Genomic DNA, 20,410 nt, shown 5'->3' with positions numbered 1-20,410 from the left:
TATATATTCCCCGCTTTGCAACGTTGCCATGCAACTGATGGGTAGCTAAGCAGCTATAAGTAAGCGATGGTGCTATTGCTCCCTCTAGTGTAAATATACATTGCTGATTGGATTGATAAAGTCAGAGCCACCAATTCTTCATCCCAGCAAATAAGAGGAAAGAGTAGGACTTTCCCCCAATGACAAGGAGATAATTACTTATCACTTAAACCTTGATGCAGTGATATAGAATCTGGTTTGTGGTAAATGCCGCAAAAGAACAACAGAATGCACAGGTATCTTCCGGTCTCCTGCGTGGACTGGTGACCTGGAAGGGTTTGGGAGGCTGGATACTAGGAGCCAATCAGAACAAGTGGTGGGACTTTGGGGAAGGGTTCCCATTGTCAGGCTTTCCCAGATAAGATAGACTGCAATTAAACAGGCACGTAAGAATCCGGGAACTTCTGATGAGGTAGTTTTATTACAGGAAAGCTAAGAAGCCATTATGAAAGAATTCCAATGATTGCTGTGTATTAAATGCAGACTCTATAATCATCAGCATTTGAATTTCTTGTACCTCTTTTTCCCTACCCATTCTATACAAAATGCTACAAGCGATTCTGTTTTGGGTGAGAGATACAGTTTCTGTCTGTTCCTTATTTAGGTAATAGCTTTGTTTATTATTATGTTGTTTGCTTTTGACTGCGTAAGACAAAACTTTCTTGACCTCTGGTTCAATCTATTTGTTTAAATATAAGGCCTCCAGAAAGCATGATTTTTTCCCCATATTTATTCCATTTGTTTCACTGTATGTTGATATGGGTTGATCTGGGCATCTAATGGCCACACTTATCAAAGCTGGGAATAACTTTGATACAAATGCATTATTGACTTTTGACATTCAACATTTTGCATTCCTGATATCAGTAATCAGAAACAATTACTTAATATATAGTAATAATGAGTCATAACTGCAGTAAAGTATTGAGCCAAGTCCATTTTATGGTTAGGTAGGGTTTGCGACAGCCCTATCCCACAGAGGGTATAAGGAACTGAGTTAAGTCCTAGCCCAACTTCTAGCCTCATCAAGATGGTGGAAGAGCTCATGTTACTAGTGCACACCACAGTGGCCCCAGCATGTTGGCTGGAAAAATAACAGTGATCACCAGTAGTTTACTGGCAGAAGAATGCATGTACTTCCAGAATTCCCATTCATCATGGCCATTGCTGAGAATTCTGGAAGTTGAATTCTACATATCTGGAGGGCATTTGGATTGGGGGAGGCTGTCCTGAGTTCATGCCAAACCTTCTATAAGCTATAATCAATAAAATATGTAGCCTTACCATTCCAATTTTAGTTGGAGTGGAATTGTTCTCTTCTCTCTGTGAGCATGCTGTCCTTCTGGCTTTGTTGCTGCAACTACTATAATTTGGGGAATTGATGTGGCTGCCTTTTTCATTATGAGCTGGAAGCCTCTGCTACTTTTAAACTTTATAAAGAAACATTAGGCAAGGATAGGTGGGATCATTCCAATGGATCTTGTATAAATTAGCATGGATCTGATGACAGGAAATAGGGATGGCTCTTGAGTTGTTTATGGCAGCACTGGAGAATAGCAAACAATTTAGTTCTTCCCAGCATCAGGTAAATTGCATCTTAAGAGACGGCCACACAGATCTATCAAACTTCATTTGTCACTCTTTTGTTGTAGTTTTTAAACCGGGACATACTTAACTTTTTGCCTTAGATGTCTTTTCAATGATCTTTTCTTTTGCTATATAGTTGAGTAAGAAGGTACATGGACTTTCCCACCTTTTTCTAGGCAGAAGTAGTGGGTGGCATTTTAATCATGCAATCTGCTAAATAGCTCATTACTTGTCTGTGTGCATACTTAACAAGTGGTCTTGTGGACCATCTGCTTCTCCAACTATTCTGTAATGCTTTTCCCTCAGTGCTCCTGAGAGACATATTTAAGCTTCTCTTACCAGCTGGCATTCAAGAAGCCAAGTCTTGGTGCACTTCCTATAGAGAAATATCTTCTAGAGTTAGTATAGCACAGTGACTAAGAGTTGGGGACTATCCAACATCCTATCCTAATTGACATTTTTTCTGACTTTGCTGTATGTTGTTTATAGATTTACATTTAATTTCTACATGATATATTTATATTGCAATGGGAGCTGAGTTAGTGTTGGTGTGCTTTTAGATTATGCAAGTGAGGCCATACATGATGCTAGCCGTGGGTTGTTGAATAAGCCATAATAGCAGGCTTTATAGAACATGCCAAGGCAAAATCAAGCAAACCATATACTGCATGACCTACTTCACACATTGTTCTAAGTCAAGACCAGGCAACCTGTGCCCTATGAGCTACAGGCAGCTCCCAGTACCCTAAATTTGCACCATCTCATCAAAAGTCAGAAGCAAAATGACCAATGCATTTTTAAAAAAATTTTAAATCAAGAGTGGGAAGGGAAGTAGGAATCATTTGGAATCACTAAAACTAACTCAGTAGGAATCTAGGACCTTCAAAGAACTGTTGCAGGTTTGCCTCAGATGTAGAGAGCTGATATGACTGGGTATACATAGTTCAAAAAATTTTGTGGCCTCAGGAAAAAAAAAGTATGGTTTTGTGATATTGTGGGATATCTTTGAGATACAGATATTAGTCCATCCCCATCTTTTAAGATGAATCCCCTACATGAAAATGCCCCAAGTTTCTTCACTCTGCTCTATGGAGATTGGCAATCTTCATATTTTGCAGGGTCTTCCTTTATATTGCTTGGAAATAAGAACCAAATAAGCATTGTTCTCCTTAGGCAAAATAGCTTTAGAACAGGGAGACATCTTGTACAGAGAGTCCTTGCTTAGCAACTGCCTCGTTTAACGTTTAGCACAGTTATGACGGTAATGAAAAAGCGACTTTGCAACCAATCCTCGCATTTACAACCTTTGCAGGTCTGTAAAACAAAGGAAAGCTGAAGTAAGATCATAAGCACAGTCACAGTTTCACTTAGCAACTGCTTTGCTTAATGACCAAGTTGCAGGTCCAAATTGTGGTCACTAAATGAGGACTACCTTGTATCTGTTAGATGTTTCTGACAACTCCTTTGCCATGTTAACTAAGGCCAATGGTTGTTGCAGTGAAAAACATTTGCAGGACACTAGACTATTTCCTCTGCTTTCCTGGTGAACTTGAGGTATGCTCTTCAAAGTGAGCCAGGAAAAACCTTTGTTAACAAGTTTACTGAACTGACTATTACCGGAGTTAGCCATTATGATTAGTACCTACTGGGATACAGAGTACAAAAGGGGTATGTATGGAGAAGCAGTTTATGTTTGCTGGAACATTAATCCAAAAATACAACCAGGCCATCATGGAATTAGGAAATAAGAATTTATTATATTCTTTTGAGGATTTTCAGCGAACTTTATTGAACGAGGATTTGAACCCAGAGTCTCCCCAGTTCTTAGCAGCTCTCTCTAACTCCTATAGTACCATAGCTCTTTTTATTACATTCACATTTTGCACGTTTAGGTGTGCACCTAAAAATGAAGTACAAAAATATTTGCATATTTAAATAATTTTAACCTAGACTTAATTATCTTTAAATGGTGTTTTGTATCACTATATTTTAAAGTAAATGAAATAAACCACATTTGTTCTCTTTCTGAAAGCATCACGATTTTTAAAAAATCATGGGGTTTTGCTTTTCAGCATATTTTTCTTGTAGGGGGCTCCATACATCATTTGCATGCCTTCATCATACTGGAAACTCAGTATGCCTTCTCCCCCAGCTCACTTACAGACCCGTGCTATTGGAAAATCCAATTCTTTCAACAGATTTGGGTTGCAATCTCCTTTTGTACTGAAGCCTGTTCTTTAATATAGAAGCGCTTGACTCATGTTCCACCCACCTTTCCCATTCTATTCTGTGCTACACACAGAGGCATCTGGCCCATTGTGCTGAATTCTACAAATATGCATCAGTTTTAAATAGCTGAATATAAATGGTGCACCCTGAGCTTTTTGATAAAGCCAAAAGATGTACAAGGTCAGGATCTTTCTCTGTTTTTTCTGAATTGAATGCCATCCTGAGTTTGACTATCAAAACACCAGGAATACCTATTCAGAACACATTATTGTTGGAATTTTGGCAGCTTCCTTATCACTGTACAACAAACTCTTTTGAGAGTAATGGCAAATTTGAATTTAGGGTTCTCTTCCCCATCCCAGGCCCTATGAACAAATAGGTTGTAAAGATTAAGTCCCCCAAACAACAGAACTACCTCTTGAATCTAATTAAAGTTATTTGTTACAAGCATCTTTTAAAATTCAATAAACACTGTAAAAGTCCGTTTTGAACAGAAAATGAAATTATCTTGGCCTGGGTATAATTAGGATAAGAAGGATTAATAAGTACGTACAATTATACATTTGCTTTCCCACCCAGGTTTTGCATTCTTGGTGAAGAAAGAAAAAGAAGTCACTAGGGTGGAGAAAATGCAATAAACAAAAGAGATAAGTACATCTTGGTGCAGTTAAACATAAGAGATATATAGCTTGGTGAACATAAATTACTACTAGCTTGGCAGGAAGCTGTGGCAGTACTTTTGTTGTTAATCAGATGTTCCTAGAAGCAGGTCTTTAAATTTATTCTTAGCTTAGAAGAAACAAAAGAAAATGCAAATTACATTCATTTTTTGTGGGGTTTACATGCATCTAAGATTAAGACTGCCAGGTTACTGAGTAAATTCAGGAAGCTTAAGGATACAGATCATGATGAAATTCTCCTCTTTTTTATATAGTACTTTTATTAAGGATTACAATTACAACAATAAAATACATAACAAAAAAGAATAAACTAAAAAAGAATAAAAAGTAAAAATAAAAGGTGCAGAAAGAAAGAAGAAAGAAAAAATAGAAAAAATAGAAAGAGAAATAGAAAACAAAGAGAAAATAAGAATATAATAAAGAAAAAGTAAATAAATATATAAAGGAGTGACTTCCCCCTTTATCACAACAAGTATAAACCATTTTAGTAGCTTATCACCTTCTCTTAAAATACAACAAACAATCTCTTCCTCCGATGTCCTGTCTTATCTATAAACAAATCCTTAAAGCCTTGTCATTTCAGTCCTTGATTAACTAAAGTCCATTAAGGGTTACCAGAGATAACCACATATCTAATTTAACCTTGATCAAATAAACCAACTTTATATTCCTTCCTTTTACTTCTAACAATCTTGATCTTTAGTCCCTTTAAATAATCTCCTTGAACTTTTTTTTTTTTCTTTGTCCCTTCTCGCAAAATTCTTCAATTCTTCAAAAGCCTCTTTTGTAAAACCAATATAGGGAAATTATCCAGGTCACTCTCTTGGTTTGTCATTTGTATATCCCTTTTAATTATTAAGACATCAGCCAGTTTCTTTTGTATGTCCTGTGTAACAACTTTTTCCGCATCTTTCTTGTAGCCTGTCATTTTTAAAACCACTTTCAAATCAGATTAAATCTTGTCAGATAGAACTTGTTTCTCTTCCATAACATCATTTAAATATAGTCTATCTACAGAGGCAGACATGATTAAAATTAACTTCTGAATCCATTGTTCAAAAATATCCTTCAATATATCCAATGTTAAAATATTTTGCTTCATTCTTTATTTGTAAGTCAAGTTTGAGTGTTCTTCTCCTTTAATTATAATCTTTAGTTCCCTCTAGTTTCCCCTTGCATCCAATTCTTAAAATCTTATCTTACTATGCTTTTTTTAAAAAAAATCAAAACAAAAGCATTTTCCCATGGGAAGAATTCTGTATAATTAATTCCAAAATCTTATTTCAAATTTATCTGGACCCTTAGTATGTGGTTATCTCTGGTAACCCTTAATGGACTTTAGTTAATCAAGGACTGAAATCACAAGGCTTTAAGGATCCAGATAAGACTCTTATTTCAAATTTATCTGGACCCCTAAGTCTGTAACTTTCTATAATCAAGGACTGAAATGACAAGGCTTTAAGGATCCAGATAAGACTCTTGTTTCAAATTTATCTGGACCCCTAAGTCTGTAACTTTCTATAATCAAAGTTTTAATCACCCTTTTGCTGTTTATTTCCCCCCCCCAAATTTTTTTTTTAAAGTTCTTAAACTCGTAGTGAAGACTTCTTTTGCTAAGGATTGAAGGAAACTCACCCACAGCTATAAAACTTGTTGATCCAAATGTTCCTAATAGCTTCTGGGGAAGAAACGGTGGACTGAAGATAGCTCTGCAAAAAACAGAGCTGATGACTGCGGTGAAATGAAGAGCCAATGAATAGACGAGCTCTTTGATCATTCCTCTCCAGACATGGAGAGGACTTAAGATCACCCACAAGTGCTCCAGACAGTTGTGCCTCAGGAGGAGACCTCAAGACAGCAGTCTCCAGCAGGTTTAGAGTTCTGGGAGATGAGGGAATAGCCATCTTGCTCAAACTGCAGTCAGTGCCTTTGAAAGGACACTAGGTTTGTATACTTGCCTTTCTAATCATTTTCAGAAATAGCTTTTTAACTGCAGATCATGATGGAATTATCCAAGTGAAGGTTCCCAAGGTATATTCTGCTAAGCAGACACATGATGGGAAAAAGTGAAATAAAAATCCATTTTAACAAATAAAAATAAAAGGTAGATTATTACATATTTTTACATATTGCAGAGCTTTCAAACATATTTGTATTTACAAATTATATATATATATTTAAAAAACCAACCACAATTATCCAATCATATTTTATTGAAAAAACATTATGCATGTAGTGCTGAGTCCATTTAATATATGCAAATTATGTTATATTGTGATCACTGATTAGTTTTTTACAATGCACTGATCCATGGTTTAATTGTGGTATACTGAACAAACCACATGTAACTGGGTTCACATACTAAACCATAATGTTGTTTGTTTGGCTTTGACTCAGCATGTTGTATGAACCTATTCATTATGATTTATAAAGCGTGGGTGATGGTAAAAATTGATGAACAGGCAATTATGGTTTATCCAATAAACTATAGCTTAATATAATATATAACCAGGTCAAAGAGTTATATTCTGACATATATGTATGCTTCACTCTCAGGTAAATAATGTAACTATATACAAGCTCTCTATGTATATATTTTCAAGCTCTCTTTGTATTTTTAAAATATGACAATAAGAAGGACCAGTTTCTTTTGACAAGTGTTAGAGGCTTAACTTTCAAGAGTATCTGAATTCCATCTGCTTCTGTAGATGTTAAACAACAATCCTGACCATCTCTTCAAGAGTCATTTTTAGAGAAGGAGACAGAGCTTTGAGAACCCAGGTGTATGAAGAGAAGTAATGTGGAATTATCTTCACCAGCATGAGAGATGGGATCTGACTAGGGCTACAAGATCTAAGCTACTAAAACCCAGATGGCCACAAAATCCAGACAACCAACAATCTACTGGTTGTCTGGATTTTTCCAGCCCAGATCTGGTAATTCTATTCTGACCTCCAACCATGAGGATGAGTTTCCACTGACCCTCATACATATGCCTATGTGTGAGTGGTTCAATGTCAAAAAGCTGTTTCTTTGCAGGGAATGTCTCTTTAGAACTAAAAGATCACTTTTTTCCCAGATAGGCTCAGATTATTCTACAACTGAAGCTGGATGTGGCTCCAAATATAGGAACATAAAAGCTTTTATTTGCCACCAAGTAATGCTGGCTATGGTGGCTTTGTTCTCTCATAACACTAAGGAAGAAATGTAGTGCTGGAACAAAGTCTAGTATCAGTTTGACTGTTCTGTGCTTCCACTCTGGTTGCTCAGCTTTTGATTTCTTGGGCCTGAATCCTTGCATCTCTTGAATATACTTCTTCACCCAAAATCTGGCACTAATGACTTAATCACTGTTTTCTTTTGATTGCTCACTTCTGATTATCTCTGATATTACCTTTGTTCTTCCAACTTTAAGACAGACTCACCAGAGCTAGGCACAAAGAGACTATTGAAATTCTTCACCAAATTTATGGACAGAATAATTAGCTGAACAATGTCTTTCCATTTCTCCAAGGGAAGGGAAAACTCTCCAAGAATTTCTCAGGAGCAAGATTACCCCTAAGCAGTGACAGTAATGCTATGGGTGAAAAAATCTCATGAGACAAGTTTTTTGTGACACTTGCATGAATCCAAGCTTAAGACCGCCGAGCTTAAGTTCAGGAAGTTTAAGGGTAGAGCTTATGGTGTCTTCCCTGAGGTTTAATTAAAACATGGGATGCTAGAAAGGTGGCTGAGAGATGATTGTTCAATGAAATTTTGAAAGTGGATTCTCTTTCATCCAATTGAATGAGTACTGAAAAAATGCCAAATTTCTAAAACAGCTAATGAAGATTTCCTGTCATCTCTGTGAAATGAGTATCTCTTCACACTGGCAGTCTCAGAGAGCCAAAAACTGAGAGCAGCAAAAGGGGTCCCATTACAAACAACTTTGCTTACATCCTTTTTATACTCCTTTTTATAAACTCAATCTCAGTTTATAAAGAATAAGACTGATACTTTTCACTGATACAGTATGTAAAATCAGTGTGATTTTACTACACCTGTGCATGTATTTGTTTAATCTGTACACCATCTATTAGGAAAAAACTCTCAAGGTGGCTTTCAGTAACATCTTGCGTGAACGATACAGAAAACAAATAGATCAACAAAACCTAAACTGGAATTGGTGGAAATGGCCATTATCAATAAAACGGAAGAGCAACAACAGCAATAGATGAAACTGAAAAGGAGTAGGAAGTCATCAGCCAAAAGTCCTCTGCAAAAATATTTTAGTCAAATGTTTTAAGTCACAGAAGGACATTCTGCACAATGATGCTTTTCATGTTTTTCCTTTTTTCTATATCCAGAAGATTCTCTTAGTCTGTGCTGAGGTTTTGCAGATTTAGTCCCAGGAAACACATAAAGGTTCTGAATGTCCTTTTGTAGCCTTGATTTGGACAGAATCTAAGACTAACAAGCCTGCTGTACCTATATATTGAATGGCAAGCTTATTTTAGTTGTTTTATTCACAATTGAATTTATATCTTACCTTTTTTTCTCTCCTAATTTTATCCTCACAACCCCGTGAAATATGTTGGGCTAAGCAAGACTGATTAATCCAAAATAATCTGGTAAAATTAATGCTCTGGCGGGGATCTAAACATAAATTTCCCTTATCCAAGTCCAATACCTACCCTATACTGGTCCCAGCAAACTGATATACGATGCAGTAGTTGTATTCTCCTTACAGACCATCATAAATCTAGGATAGGTATTATGGTGCCTGTGGGACCAATATCTCCCACACACCTCCTTTAATGGGAGCTGGGAGTTATATAAGTTCTTGTAAATAAATATATAAATAGGAAGCTGGCATGCCGCATAGCATGGATCATCCTGTAGTACAGGTAGTCCCCAGGTTAAGAATGCATCCTTAACCCATCGAGTTCATTACACAATACTACTTATACAATAATACTGTTCCAGCTTTCATATAAATTTGACTTAAGGACAAACCTTGGGAACAGAGCTCATTCTTAAACTAGGGACTTCCCATATCATTTTTACCTGCAGGAATGCTTTAGGGTTGCCGAAAGGTCCTCCGGCATGACTGAAACTGAGAGTATCTGGTGGAGGAGAGGGCGTACTTTGGTAATTCTGGTAAGTGGATATTTTCTGACTGGTCATTTTGTGAATAGGAAAGTCTTTCATGCAGCCATTTTGTGAGAGCACTCACAATATACTCTCCAAATGTGCTCAAGATCACCCTTAAAAAAACTTTACCCCAATGTCAATGGGAGACATTTTTACCCAAGATAAAACAAACATGCTGTAGAAGCAGAATATTAAATTCAGCAGGTATGGAGACCATATCAAATGCTTTGTCTTGATTAACTACAGGAATGATTTCCACTAGCTAATAGGCATATGAATAAAACCAGGGTTTTTTGGGTGGGGGTCCTTTTGCTGTATTTATCCATGGTATATGTGTGGAAGGTTGTCAAGGATGATGGCTTAGACATGGCATAAGCATGAGGACGGGCCCAGAAATGCAAAGGAGCTGGCAAACCAAAGCCACCTGATGATCCTGGAGAGAGAGAGGAGACAGATAACAGAAACCTGGCTGCTGCCTTTCCTTTGGTGCGAAGGGAGGCAGCGTATGGGCACAAGAAGCGCCACTGTTGATGATACATGGTGTTCAGATCTGTAATTAGGGCAGTTAGAGTCCCATTAGTAGAGAAGAACGTAGAAGTGCTGGGATAGCCAGAGTAAGGTCATCCCATAGTACTATCAGATGTTACATTCCAGCTGTAAAGGTCACAATATAGCTTACATTGCTCTCTTTATTATTCCTGTTACATTTTTGGGGTATATAACCCATTACCTCACTTAGTTAGGATCTCTGGCATAGTTGGTAAGATTGGAAGGTCAACATATGTTTCCAACGTTTCTGGCTTTGACAAATTTCTTCTGATCCTTTTGTATTAGGAATGTACATCCAAATGTGGTCTTTAAGTTGCTATTCATGTCTCTTACCTATCTTTTAAATAACTATTCATCATTTAATTCAGGATTTGGCTCTTTGGGGGGGCCATATCAAACTTGATTTAATTTGAATATGATTAATATAAATTAGAATGGTTCTGTTTATTTGCCATTCTTTTGATAACATTCTTCTTTCACATTGAAAGATGATAATTTGGTGCCAAGTTTTGGAAAGCCTTTAGATATGCATGCAATCCTGAAACCACAGGCTGTGCATCCAACTTAAATGTTCTTAAAGTTGTTTGTGAATTGCCAGATCTGGCAGGGAAAGACACACAAGCTTGTATTTCCCAAAATATATTGGTAAAGAATAACTCTTCCTATATCACTGCCTCAAACCAATCCTCATTTCTGTGCTGATTTCTTAACTAGTAAGGCAGTTGGTCCTGTATGATTACAAAAAACAAACACAGCAACATTACCAGAAAAACCGCCCAGAGCCACTGGGAGTCGGGAGGCATATAACTTTAATAAATTGTTGTTACAGGTAGTCCTCACTTAATGACCATTTGTTTAATGAAAGTTCAGTTACAATGGCCTTGGGAAAAGTGCTTTATGACCTGTACTCACACTTACAACTGTCACAAACTGTCGCACCCCCCCCCAACAGTCATGTAATCATGATTTGCAACCTTTTTTACAATGGTCATTAAGCAAATCACCACAGTCATTAAGCAAATCACATGGTTGTTAAGCAAATTTGGGCAAAAAACATCCATTGGGGAAGCTGGATTTGCTTAACCACGTGTTTTACTTAACTACTGTATGATTCACTTAATGGCCATTGTGAAAGTGGTTGTAAAATCGGGTCCAGTCATGCAGTGACTCACTTAACAACCACCCCAATTAACAACCAATTTTCCAGTCCTTATTGTGGTCATTAAGTGAGGGCTACCTGTATTATTTAATCAAGCATGAGTGAAAGAAAAGGAACTGCACTAGACAAAGATAATTTCCCCACTAGTGATTTGAAGCATCATTTAAAGATATCCAACCATCATTGTGACAAAATAACAGTAAAGACAATAGGCTTTATATCACTTCAACAGTGAAAATAGTATAAATCACTAGGATGACCAAAGACTTTAGATAGGTATAATACATTTTTTCAAGTCTAGCACCACAAATGCCTGAGCCATAAATACGTAACTGTATTTTACAATAGGAAAGTAGTACCAGGAGCTGCAAAATCCAATCTTTTCATAAGTTTACCTTTCCTATAATTAAAAGAAATTTCAGCAGAGTAGTATTTGTGAGACATAGCATGATTTGCTAAAATATAACTGGCTAGTTTGTAGCTCAAACTAGGCAACTTGGTTTCTTCTGTAAAGCATAATGCACAGTTAGTGTATTGTGTGAACATAGTCGTGGAATGCTGTATTTTTTATTAAGAATTAAGTGGGAAAGTCTTGAGGAGGTACCTTGCAAAATAAAATATCTGGTTTGTGAACTACCAGTAAAAATATTCAGACAATAAACACGAATTGAACTCATGCATTTGGTCATAGAACCCTTCCACATTATGCTGAAAGAAGGCCAGGAAGCCTTGCTAATCCGAGGAATGCAACATGAATGCTCTGCACCTGGACTTGTAATTGTTCAAGCAGGGATTTAGCCCTGTAGCTTCATCACTGGGGCTTTGATGATTTTGCAGAGAGACTCTTACTGGATCATAGCCTCCTGAAAACAGCTTGCAAAAAAGCTCCATCCCATTCTTTTAGTCCCAGCAAATGCTCCTGCCTGCTGTTTGTTATCAGTTCAGGCCATAGTTATCTACCACTGTCTCTAACCCCAACCCTTTGCATACAATTTTGTGTTACTCTTATTGAGGTACTTTCCATCTGTCTTCCCAGCTGGGCAACCTATTGCCTTTTTTTTCCCCCCAATCTCCTCTCCAGCTGCTGCAAATAATTCTCTTTCTCTCTTCCCACCCCTCTTCTAGCCCTTTGATCTTTTCCTTTCGCTTTCCTCATAAGCCACCTGACCCTTTTGCACTTTGTCACACACTCATTTCCTTTTCTCTTGATGTTGAATTCAGCTTTTCCTTCCTTTGTTCTCTAGCTCCCAGGTCCTTTTCCTTCACATCAAGATATACAGCGTTTCTCTGGCCACCTAAGAAAAATCTAGGAGTTAGAAAATGTCATTTGTAATCTAACACAGGCAGGTATTGTATCATTTTGCTCCAGAGCTTACTGACACAGCCATATTTTTGGCTCCAGGAGAAAATAATTTCAAGCCCTCAACAGAGAAAAAATACTCTTGAGACTCTCCCCAATGCAGCCATTTCAGATTAGTCCCTTTAAAAACATTTTGAAATAATAATAGATAGCAATGTGTACCTATATGTGCCATTGCATGCAAATTAATTTTATTTTACGTGTGGCTCCATTGCTCAATCTGTTTACCTGAAAAGATAGGTGAGATAGCACAATCATCCATGTAGCCATGCAGGGCTGCAAATGTTAGGACTATGTGCTTCAAAATAATTCAGAAGTGCTTCAGGCTTCATGCAAACACAACCCCTGTGTACGATTCATTAAAAAGGCCCGGCTTCTTTTAGGCTTCAGTGTGAGCCTGAAAAAACAGTTTAAGAGCTGCATTAATTGCACAGAACCAATGTAAAACAGCGGCATCTTTTTCAGGCTCATGTAGAAGTCTGAAAAAAGAGAGGTTGTTTTAATGAATAGCAGGAAAGGACGGTCCCTGCTCACAACCTGAAGCACTTCTTCTTAAGCATTTTTGAAGGGTTTATAACTCACTCAGGTAAAGATGGATTCAGCTGACCTATTACATTCTGTGATAGGATTTTGCATGGAAGAGAGTATAATGACCGTACCTAAAGGATGTATCTGTGTGCTTGAAACAGTTTGACTAATCATTTTCTCTTTTCCTGCAACCTTTCTCTAGTAGAAACAAAAATTAAAAGCAGTACATTCTTTTTAGAACTTTTCAATTTCACCATAGCAGGGCTTGTAGTACAAGACAGGAGGAAAATATTAGCTTGCTATGCCGCAAATGTGACACTTGCAAGTCCTATTGCATATTGCTGAGGACTGCAATCCCCATAAGTATTAGTATTGTCAGGGCAGGATTTTAGGAGAGAAATCTAGGGTTCCGTTCAGCCAAATGCACGCTAGAAATCTCCTCCTGCTAGATGACCAGCTTTACTATATTTTGAATAAGCAAAGTAAGGCATACTGAGGCAAAAGTAGCTTGCTTCTCCGTGGCTTAATATGTTGTATATTAACTTGATTGGTTGATATGTCAGGATTTCAGGTTTATTGCAGGGGTGAGAAACATTTTAGTAACTAAGACCCACAATTAACAATTTTGGGAGGGTGGGGGCTTGCAAGGAGGAAGTGGCCAATTTCATTAGGGAGTCTGGGTAGGGAAGCCTACAGTATGAGAGATCTGCAATTTAAAGGCAGAGACATCCATTTGTAAGAGGCAGGGAATTAAGCTGAAAATTGAACCAAAACTAAAATGGGAGGGGGGGGATGAATAGATAGGGAAATGGGGGGAAATAGAATTCTTCCCTGGCTTGGATTAAGGTTTTAGTGAAGAAGAATGAGGATTGTTGTTAGGCTTCTCTCTACTGGCTAGAGAAGGAACGGCAAGATTAGACTTCCAAGGACACACGATGTTTAGAATGTAATAGGTCAGCTGAATCCATCTTTACCTGAGTGAGTTATAAACCCTTCAAAAATGCTTAAGAAGAAGTGCTTACAATAAATTTATTGTAAAAAAGCTAATGAAAACATTAAGAAAGAATTCTGATGACTGTTGTGTATCAAATGCAAGCCCTATTTATAGTGAAATCAAGGTTCAATTTCCTGTAATTTTTTGCCCATGCATGTGTTGTTACAGTCTTGGGGGTCACCCTCTTTTTGATGAGATTTCTGTCTCTCTTTTCTTTTGGTAACAGACTAATTTGGTATTAGACTGTTTGTGACCTTGTGAGAATTGGTTTTCACAGTTATAAAAAAGTTATAATTCTTCAGTATTTTGCTTGGCTTTTTCCAATTATCTGCTTGTAGGAATGCCATTTGAAGTTTCAGTACATAAAGCTCAACTTCAAGGTTACATTCATGACAAGTTTGTGTGTGTGTGTGTGTGTGTGTGTACTAAGAAGTTTGCCAAGTCCTGTTGTAGCTTGTGCAAAATGGTTGTGACAATATGGGTAAGAAGAATCACTAGTTTTACCCAGTCATTTAATAACCCTAGCATTATAATGAGTGTAATTCCAAGTACTTGTGGCAAGTACCAACTTTAGACTCACTGCACTCTGATGCCCTCCAGATGTGCTTCACTTCAGCTCCTGTAATCCCTAGTCAAGTTTACTAGAGATTATGGAAGGCAAAATCTAGTATCTGACAGGCTCCCAGGTCAAGAAAGCTGACTGGTCTTCTTTTCAAACATGACTGCTTAAAGTCAATTTATTAGCACTTCCTTTTGATTTGATCCCAAATAAAGTGGATAGGGAGTACCCGTATCTATTATTTTGTTATGTCTTTTAAAAAAGGAAAGCACCTCAGAATCAAAACATAGAGAATCTGGAAGCAAAAGCCTTCACAAATGACTTTGTCTATTAGGAACTAGAATAACCCTGGGCCGAGAAAATAATTGGTGGCCATAAGTGATACTCAGTTATTTTGCATTTATTTTCTTCCGTGATAAATACTTCTGCCCTATTATTTCCAAGTGTGTAGCCATAAAACATAGCATATTAGTACTGTGCAGTGCATGTTATCTTCTAGTTAGTAGGACACAGGCAACACCATAGTGGCTTGTTAGGTAGCCTGTAGATTGGGGATCTTAGCTTGATTAGAATAGGGCAAACATGCTTGGGGTACAACAGGCCTTTGGCTGCACATGTTGGCCAAATGGGACTAAATTGGCCAGCACTGTGTCTGTACCATTACCAGGGAATACTGCATGTAGCACAATGTTATGTGAAAGCCTTAACTGACCAAGTCATGATGAATGGCAAAGTATCCTTTGTATCAATATCAGTATCCTTCTTTTGCCCTTCTGGTCTCCCTCTCTGTGCTTTGCATAATACTGCTTACCCTGAAAATTATTATTATGGTTGGTCACACAGTCAGCCAGATGTTTAGACTGGATTTGGCATTTTTACCCACCTATCAAGTCCTTCCCAAGGACCTGGGATAGACAGATGTTGATGGTGTTAAAGGTATCATTATTATACTCCTCCTCCTCCTCCTCCTCTCATTTATATGCTACCTGACTCCCAGCGACTCTGATTATAGTTGCTTTCAAGCCTGTTCTATGCCACCATTTTCCAAATATTCAGTAACTACTTTCTCTTCCTTCCAGCCCCCCTCCCCCACACACAAGTACATTTTTCTTGGCATAAAAACTAGTGTTAGGACAAACTACATATTGAATTTCCACCTATTTGTTTGTTGTAAAATGCTGGGGGGAGGGCAGGGGAAATGTCAGCTCTTAAGATGCCATTTAAATTTGTTCCCCAACAGCTTTTTCTAAATACAGTGGTACCTCGGGATACAAACGCCTCTACTAACGAACTTTTTGGGTTACGACCAGCTCCGGCCGCAAAAATTTACCTCGATTTGCGAACTCCACCTTGGGGTACAGTCATTTTTCCGCCCTGGCACGTGGTCCGCGGCCATTTTTCCTGCCCCTGACACGTGGTCCGCGGCCGTTTTCCCGCCGCGCTGCGCGGCGCCTGGCCATTCTCCCGCCGCACAGTGCCTGGCTGTTCTCCCGCCGCGCTGTGCCCAGCCTTTTTCCCACCGCGCTGTGCGGTGCCCGGCCGTTCTCCCCCCCCGACGCGTGGTCCGCGGATGCCAGAACGGATTAACGGTAATTACATTGAACCTTATGGGAAAATTTGCTTCGGGGTGCAACCAAATTCGGAGGGTGGAACGGATTAACCAGATTTATATTGAACCCTATGGGGAAATTTGCGTCAGGTTACGACCAACTCGGGATACGCCCAGAGTCACAGAACGCATTAAGTTCGTATCCTGAGGTACCACTATATATATCTTGACCTTATGCTCTCTGCTCTTAAATTTTACACTGTCAGAGATTAAACCAAATAGATCTAGAGAATGAAGTTCAAAAATTATTTCACATGAAAGAATATTTAGTAGTGGAGTGTTAAGGGCACAATAGTTAAGAAGCTTTTGCAGATTTCTTTGCAGTAATCCTCAAAATGGATTCTACCAAACCTGTTTTTCTTTATGTCAGTTTATCGTATAGCTCCCCTGTGAATACTGAGACAACATTCAGATCTCATTCCCATAATGGATGAAAAATGTTATTTCACCTGTTCAAGCACAGTGGGTGATTTCAGCATGCTTTGCCAAACTGTTTCTCTTCAAGTTACAGTGCATTTAACTTTGCAGTATTAGCCTAAGTGTTGTGATGTGTTTCATATTCATTCTTTGCCCTTTAAAAGGATCTCTGCTCATTTGAAAGTTGTTTGCTTTAAATGTTTAGCACTACATCTTAGCCTGGAAAAATATAAACCTCCTCTCATATAGAACTATGAAGCAAACTATCTATGCCAGCATACTGTGAATAGATAATTACATTTATTCTTCTTGTAATCTGTTTTTCCCACCTTCCTTTCCAAAAGAGCGCAATGTGTTCTCCCAACAGCTAAGACTTTGAGCTGATCCATAAACAAAATAGGGGACCCTAAATGAGCCTGTTAAATACACACGCATGTACATAGACTAATAGGACAATAACAAAACAATCTTTGTTTCCAAACTACTGAAACTAAATGTAGGATACTAATCACTTCTACCCAGTATTAAAATATAATTCGTACTACCACCTGGGCTGTGTTCTGTTTCCAGCAATATGGATCAGTAGACCTTCTTGTGTTGTCGAAGTTATTTAAGGCATCTAGAGCCTGTCTTTTAATTTAGAGAAGCTTGTACAATACTTTACTGATAAATTTTGCCACAGGCTGCCTTTATTTTCCAGATTGGTATGGCTGGCTTTTGTGACTTGAACATAATTGGAAGGGTATTTGAAACTTATTTTCTAGTGTGTATACATACATTTATTAGGCCTCTGCAGTTTGTCACAGGTTTAACAAATATAATACTGCACTACGGATTTCTTTTGGAACTAGTGACGGACTTCTTTAATTGCCTAAAGTATTAGGCTGCAGTTCACTCCAGCATATTCCCTTGTAGTTCAGGGTGCAGAAAACGCAGCCTGCCAGCATTCTCTCTCTGGGCTCTCAGTGGGTGGAACTAAAAATTGACCCACTTCTTTCATATGCGGGATGCTGTTGTAGAGTTTAAGGAGCAAAAAAAGGGGCTCGAGTTTTGCAGACATTCAAGGCATCATTTCCCCCTTTCATCCCAGAACCCTGTAATCCTGTCAATACTTGAGGTTCTGACCCCAGCCAAACCCTATTGCAACCCTTCAGCCAATGGACATTGCACACACCTGCTGTAGAAACTAGGCATAGAAACTAGGCATTCTAGGATAATTTTCAGCCAGGTATGCAAATGTTCGCCAATCATTCTAACCCTCCCCCCCCCCCCCCAAGTACTATGGAAAACTCTGAATGTAAGAATGTGCTGGCTTGTAACATTTCATTAGGGCTGTGAGCTTGACCAACAAAATCCATCAGCCAAACCCTCCTTCCTCCTTCAAAAGGCAGCCTTGACCACAATTCTCTCCTTGGCCCACTTTTGCATGCTCTTCTGGGGGAGCTCTTGGACTGCCACAGCAGCCTCAGGACTGCTATGGCCTGTGCTAATGCTGCCATCTCCTCCTGTCAAAGTGACCTTGTTTCCCCCTTTGCATCAGGATTCTTCCTCCTTGCTAGATCCCTGCCTTTCCCCTGAGCTGATCTCTCAGTCAGGACCCCAAAATGCCAAATGGTCATTAGATGACACTCAGAATGCATCCAACTGATTTCCTTAGCAGGGCTAAATGCAAGGTGGGGGGGGGGTCCCCTGGTCACAACACAAAGCCTTGGGCACGCAGATCTCTTTGCCACATTAAAAGCCCTGGAATGTCCAGAAAAGACCTGTCTTCCACCCAGGCCTCCAGGCTGCCCTGCCCTCCCAGGCTTCTAGAGTCCTGGTCTCCCTCCCCGCTGAGAATTCCACAACCTCTTCAAGGTCTTTCTCCTTACTGGCTGCAAGAGCAGCTGTCAGAATCAGTGCCTTTGTGAGGTAGAGTCTCAGTTGCTAGGATACCTAGAGCTGCAGTTAAACAAACGCCCCAGTCCTGACTTAATGCAAGGGCCCATCGTGAGTGGGAGCTGCGTGAAGATCCCGATTGATCCTGGTGCGACTGTCCCAAAACAGCAGCTGGGCGCGCTTCACAAAGAGGCTGAGACGTCTCAGCCTCTGGTAATTGAGGAAAAGAAAGGAACCGGCTATCCGGACCAAATTCTTAACCTGCTTTGCTTCTCCCTGACAGCAAACGAGCCTGTTGGATGCAAAGCCTATGGCAGGGATCGAGGATGGATTTGTCACTGGGGGAAACTATGCTGAGGTGGCGGAACAGCTCAATGTGTGGATAGGTCTAAGGAAGACAGATTGATGAGAATGGGATAGAGCAGCCACCAAAATATATGTGTGCAAAGGGGCAAGTGTAAATGGGCCGTGCTAAGTAGGTGCTGGAAAAAAAATGTTTTTGCAAAAATCACTTCAGCCATATTGCATCAGTCTTCTTCATTTTCTTGAGTTCCATCTTACTTTTAGGTATCTTTAGGATGGTTGCAGGGTTGGGTGATTGCTGATGCTGTCATCCAAATCCATCATTCCATTCAGTGGGTTCCAGTTTTCTCAATCACAAACCAAACCATAGCATATGTCTGGAAGTAGGTGAGGTTTCCTATAGAAAGGAAGTAGCAACTGGCTTTTGCATTGTACATATAAGCAGAACATGTCCTTTTTTTCCTCTTAAACCCAACTGTTAGTATCTTTCCTTATAGCAAGTATTGGGATAATTCACTACCCGACATTTCAGCATCTGGAGAGTCCAAGAGCCATTCAAGAAGCTTTTACGTCTTCTGGATTAGAAGTACATTTGCTTGAGGAGAAAGTATTTCTTCAACAGGAAAGTAGCTAGCCAACTGTATACCTCTTCTTTTTAGTAAACCTGAAAGCATCTTCTCTTACATTCATACAACCATTTCTGTATACCTGCCTGTGATCCACATTCCTCTCCATAAAGCTGTCCCACCCAGGCAGCTGCAGCAAATCTCAAAAATTCTTCCTCCTGTTTATTCTAGAATCTTCTGCTGTCATCTTGCTGCCAATTCCACCCACCAAATTAACAAATGCCTCACATTTTTCTTTTTGACAACTGCAAGAACTTTATATACTGATTAATCTAAAATACCTTGAGAGAGACTGAAGTGTGACAAAAGGAGATATTTCAGACAGAACATTTGAAAGGTTAGGCAAAGTTTCAAATTTAAGTGAGTAACTATGAGAGCAAACATTTATCTGAAATTAAAACCAAGCAGAAAAATGAACTGATAAGAATTATCACATAAATGTATGAGAATGTTTCCCTTTGTTTTAATTTGGTTTATTTTCAATAATTAGTTAGATGCCAGCAACTTGGGTGCAACTTCTGGTGACTGCATGGATAAATGCTTGCCATCTCATCCTGTTTTCAGTAAATAAGTTGTAGCTCTTCCAAGGACAGTCCTGTAAGTTCTCTCACCCTGTCCATCCACCTTAGTCATTTTTTTCTCCTATCAATGTTGCCAAGTCTAATAACATCTCTACCTGCTTACTTCACAAGTCCAAAATATGCAAATTTCTGCTTGCTGTTCATCAAATCCTTAAGGGAACAACTGCCTACAATATGTG

The 20,410-nt window shown here is 38.8% G+C and overlaps 1 long non-coding RNA gene across 6 annotated transcripts in view; it reads right to left on the bottom strand.

Moving 5' to 3' along the window:
• The window catches only part of LOC112541318 (uncharacterized), a 65,363-nt gene that overhangs the window by 24,823 nt on the left and 20,130 nt on the right, over positions 1-20,410 (bottom strand). Inside the window, exon 5 of one of the 6 annotated variants that reach the window (XR_015797179.1) lies at positions 3,582-6,576. The exons of 4 other annotated variants lie outside the window; for them this stretch is intronic. This is a non-coding gene — a long non-coding RNA (uncharacterized LOC112541318). Of the gene's footprint in view, positions 1-3,581; positions 6,577-20,410 lie in introns of those variants that run through there. One more of the 6 variants, XR_015797177.1, reaches the window with a different exon arrangement.

Source organism: Python bivittatus, unplaced genomic scaffold (assembly GCF_059951505.1).
Source record: "Python bivittatus isolate LINGU-HERP-01145 unplaced genomic scaffold, Pbiv_v1 ctg000480_np1212, whole genome shotgun sequence".
NCBI lineage: Eukaryota > Metazoa > Chordata > Lepidosauria > Squamata > Pythonidae > Python > Python bivittatus.
The sequence above is the reverse complement of the archived record's forward strand: the minus strand, read 5'-3'. Positions and strand labels throughout refer to the sequence as shown.